This window comes from Solanum pennellii, chromosome 10 (assembly GCF_001406875.1).
Source record: "Solanum pennellii chromosome 10, SPENNV200".
NCBI classification, from domain to species: Eukaryota; Viridiplantae; Streptophyta; class Magnoliopsida; order Solanales; family Solanaceae; genus Solanum; species Solanum pennellii.
In genome coordinates this window covers 3,636,234-3,641,550 of record NC_028646.1, presented here as the reverse complement: position 1 = coordinate 3,641,550, position 5,317 = coordinate 3,636,234, and positions in this window count along the sequence as shown.

Below are 5,317 nucleotides of genomic sequence, written 5' to 3'. Positions count from 1 at the left end.
TATATATATATTTTAAATTTCTTTTTAAAAAAAAATGGAAATCGCTGCCTAGGAAGTAATTTTCTAAAAAAAATTGAAAATCGTTGAGTTGAATTTTTTTTTTAAAAAGAAATCATATTTTGCAAAATCGCTGCAGTAGTAGCGATTTTGCTTTTTCGGTGGAGGAAATCGCTGTTGTTTCAGCGATTTTGCCGTTTTGATTAATATAAAATTCTATATACCATTTTAAAATTTTTATTAATATTTTATACCCTTTAGGCTCCGAACTCAACTATACAAGTTAGTTAATTTTACTATGCTTATTTTTACCCTCAACGACATTATTTTATTGGAATCAATTTAATTTTAGAAAATCATCGTTTTACAAGGAGAAAGAAATTGAAAATGCATATGAAACTTTCATTTGGTTTTGAAATTTAATAAAGTATATTTAGAAATTACATAACAAAATTTCTTTTTCAGAAAAAGGAAAAGGAGATCCAGAGAGGCCGCCTACTTTCATTCTCATTGCTCGTGAGATTGAAACACGCAAGCACTAGCTCATTAAAAGCATCTGAAATTATTGAGCTGCAATAGTTTATTGTGATAAATATATTCAAAATATGTTATTTAATCATTTCAATATCATTTTACTTATATATATGTGATATTTTTTTCTAACGAAGGGCGTCCATTGCACACCTTCACAGTCACGTAGCTTTGCCCTGAATGATATTATTAATATTATACATATATTTTCTAACTTATACACAAGTATCTTTATTAATTTTTAAAATTTTAAGTCTAGTAAAACAAATTTATATAAAATGAACTAATTGGGGTATTGTTTTGGTAACCTTTGGAATTGATTTTTTTTTTTCTTGAAGCCAAATTTGGTTACAATCTGTTAGAGAAATTACAACTTAACTACTGTTAATTTTTTTGCTATTTGTTGGAGAGAGCATTTGCTATCCTGCTTTTCTTCAGCTAAATTCATTTTGTTAGAGTTTGATTTTTTCTTTTTTTTCATTAAAATATATTCATTTTTTCAAAAAAAAAAAAAGTTACTTATTTCATGTTCAATACTATATTAAAGTACATTGGTACGATTAAAGTTTAATTCGCACGTTATAGCTCATTTCTGAGAATGATACTTTCAATATGATTTTTTCTATTTTAAGAGGCTTGATTTTGCAATCTCTAATTAAAAGTAAACGAATGAGTCAATATCTCAAAATGTCAGTCAACTTTTGAAATTTATCTAGCAAAGTCAATAAACTTTATTTTGTATCAATAAAATCACTGAACTTAGGTCTTTTATATCAATAAAATCACTCAATCAATTTCTTATTAAAAACAATTCACACCACGAATAAATTATTTTTTAAATTATGTTCATGATTAACCCACTAAATACATGACTCAGAATTACTATTTCATTATAAAATAATAAAAATTCAAAACAAAAAAATAAATTTATCAAACTTTGAACCTAAAATTCTCCAAACTACCATCAATACATGAAACCTCACATTTATTTATTTTTAAAACAATTAAAAAAAAAGATTCACACAAACAAACAAAAAATTAAACCATCACAACAAGTGTGGTTACCGTCGATTGAAGTAGTTGTAATTTACCAGATGAAATCTTTTATTATTTTATTTATAATATATAATAAAATAATAGTTTTAAGTTATTTATTTATTATTTTAATTGTGATCAGATATTTAAAAAAAAGTTATTTTGTTTTTTTAATGATAAATTTAGTTAAGTGATTTTATTGATATACATGTTTAAGTTGAGTGATTTTATTGATATATAAGCCTAAGTTGAGTGATTTTAATGATACAAAATAAAATTTAGTAACTTTGCTAGATACTTTTTAAATCTAAACAAATCTCAATCGTTCTATCACAATTCATGTTAGATAATTATTCTCACGTTTTCAATTTATTTTTTCATTTCCTTTTTTTTATATATTTTCATGTATTTCGTTACATGCTTAGATTCAATATTTTTTCTAAAAAATGGTTTTTTTTTAAAAAATAATAAAAGAAAAAATAATCATGCTTCATGCTGTTTGTCATTTAGCCGTACGCTATTTTAATATTTCAATATAAAAACTACACAGGTTCTTGAAAATAAAGCCAGACATATATAGATTTTTAATTTAATATAAACTTAATCAATTCAATCTTTATATTCATGAAACATTGAAATTTATTACACATTTGTAATTTTAAGCTCAGCTTATTACTTATTAAATGTTAAATAATTTTTTTGATATAAATTTATATTTTATGTCAAAAATATTTTAAATTTCATAAATTTTTATCACGCACGATATGTATATGAAGTGTTATGAGAAGGAGAAAAGGTTCAAATTTGCTTTTGAACTTGTGAAGTGGTCCAAAATTTATTCTCCATTAATAATTCGAGTCGATCAAACAGTTGTTATATAAAATTGATATAAAAAATAATTTTAATTACTGAATAGAAACTTTTCAACACGTGAATATTTATAATAAATAATGAAAATTATATGAAATGAAATAAATTTATTTTTGAACAGTGCCCTTTACTGCAGGAAACTAATTAGAGACTAAAAGAGTCCTTTCGTTTTCATATTGTAGTAGTGGACAATAATTCAAAATTTTTAAATTTTAAAACATTTTTATCTTGTCCCCATCAAAATAAATAGACAAAAAAGACTTGTTCTATTCGAAATTTCAAACTTAGTAGAATTCAATTTTTCAAATTCTAAGATAAGGACTTGTCAATAGGAAAATTAATGATCACCCAAACAGTAAAATAAAAAGGAAATATCACTTGCAAGTAAATTACTCAAACATGATACTCTCTCTTATATTTTATTTGTCATATACTTATCAAAATAATTATTCTTTTAGAAAAATCAAGATATGATTTTAGGGAGAAGGGCGAAAATGCTTTTCTAACTTTTGTTTAATAGATAGTTTATCTTTCGTTATACTATATGGTCATTTATATCCTTCGCTGTTAGAAAATTTGTCATTCGTATCCTTCAAATTAAACGTTTTAAAACATTTTATCATGTCTGAATTTTAAATGTTTTGTCATGTCTAGTGTAATACAAAGTGAATAATTTTTGATAAAAAAATATGTGTTGTTATTCACTTCACATTATCACATTCATCTTTTATCTTCTTTTTCGTAATATAATGTATTGACCTATGCAAATTGATAGTCATAACTCATATCTCAACAAACCATAAGGGGTATATATATATATATATATATATATATATATATATATATACACGATATTATGTGTCCGTGTCAACGCAGACCAAACATATATTTTTTTTCTTTTAATTTATGTGACACAAATGAAATTTAAAAAGATGAACTAAATAATTTGTGTTTTCTAGAAAAATATATTAGATTGTTAATTTATGTACCTTTTATGTTATTTTCGAATAATATGTGTTATTCATCTGTTTTATTTTACGAGATACTGATTTTTGGAACGTAAACAAAATTTCTTATACGATTCTCAAAAAATAAAATTAGTCTATCTTTAACAATTAATACAAATTAATGTAATCAATATATTTAGTATCGTTCAGCAGTTAGAATAATATACTAATATATATATATACTTAGTATAGGTTATAATTTTGTCAACTTTTGTCTCCAATTATATAACTTAATTAACAATGCATATAAATTACTTTTGTAAAAGTAGGATCTACGAAAAAACTGACGTTACAATATAAACTATGTTCATAATATACTTGATAATATACTTACACGATTATTACACTAAATGATACAAAATAAGCTACTTATAATGTCGTAGTTTTTTAGTATACAAAAAATGTATGATACTATATTATAATCAGTTACACAATATCCATAGTATTATTATGTATATGCTACAATTTTTAGTATCAAAAAATAAATTTGTTTATCTTTAACAATTAATACAAAATTATGTAATGAATATATTTAGTATCGTTCAGCAGGTTGAGTCATACAAATTATTTTTGTAAAAGTAAGATCTACAAAATAAATGATGATACGACATAAACTTTGTTCAAAGTATACCTGATACTACATTTACACAATTGTTACACAAACTGATACAAAATAATTTACTCCAAATATCGTAGTTTTTCAGTAAATCAAAATGTATGATACTATATTACAATCAGATACACAAAATCTATAGTATTATTAATTATATGATACATATTTTATCATCAAAAAATAAATTTGTTTATCTTTAACAATTAATACAAAATTATGTAATGAATATATTGAGTATCATTCATCATATTGAATCATATACTACTCTGTATATATTTAGTATCGCTTGTTGTTTTGCATTTGATAACAAAATTTTGTTATCAGATACATTATATATTTACCATTATATATAAATGAGATTAAACAAGTTATAAATTCGTCAATTTTTTTAAACTTCATATAATACAGTCAAAATTCGATATATTTAGTATCAATATACATTTTGTAGCTTGAAACATTCACATGATTTTAATCACATCAAATGAAAAAGTTCAAAACTTATTAGCAAATTAATAATATCCAGAAACATTATTACACATCAAGCATAAAACAAGAAAAAAAAATCATCAAGAATTTAGTATCTCTTCAACACACACGATGACACCTGTTGTTGCATCGAAATTCAGTATCTCTTCAACACCTTTATCTAAAGTATCAATGCATAGAGGATACGTTCCGAATTTAACCTCATGTTTCTTAATTTCTATGTACAATTTTAAACCCATATCATTCCGAATACACAATGGAGACGAATTACCTTCAACAACATATTTAATCTCGATTTTTTTTCAATTCATCAATACTCAACTCAGTCGCAATTGCTGAAATAAGATTTATGAACGAAATATTTTCCCCAACCAATATCCCATCACTTTTGTATCGCCATATATAACAACACTTTCCCATATTCCAGAATGTCGTAACAAGATCAAAATATTCATTTTTGAATCTTCACAAATTGCGTTCTTGATTTTTTTAAACAAGCTCGACTTTTTTTTTCCAATTCACAATCTGAAGTTTTCAATATTTGAAATTCAATAATGAGATAAATTAGTACATGATGTTTATGCAGATTAGACACTTAATTTGTTAAACGTCAACGTGAGGCATAAAAAGTAGACATCTATATAGCTGGCCAAAAGTCATCAAAAATATACACGGATTATGCAAAGTAGTTTATTTATACCTGAGTTATACATTAACTATACATTATGATACACTCAAAAAGCTGAATATAGCTTAATTATACATAAAGTATACACTA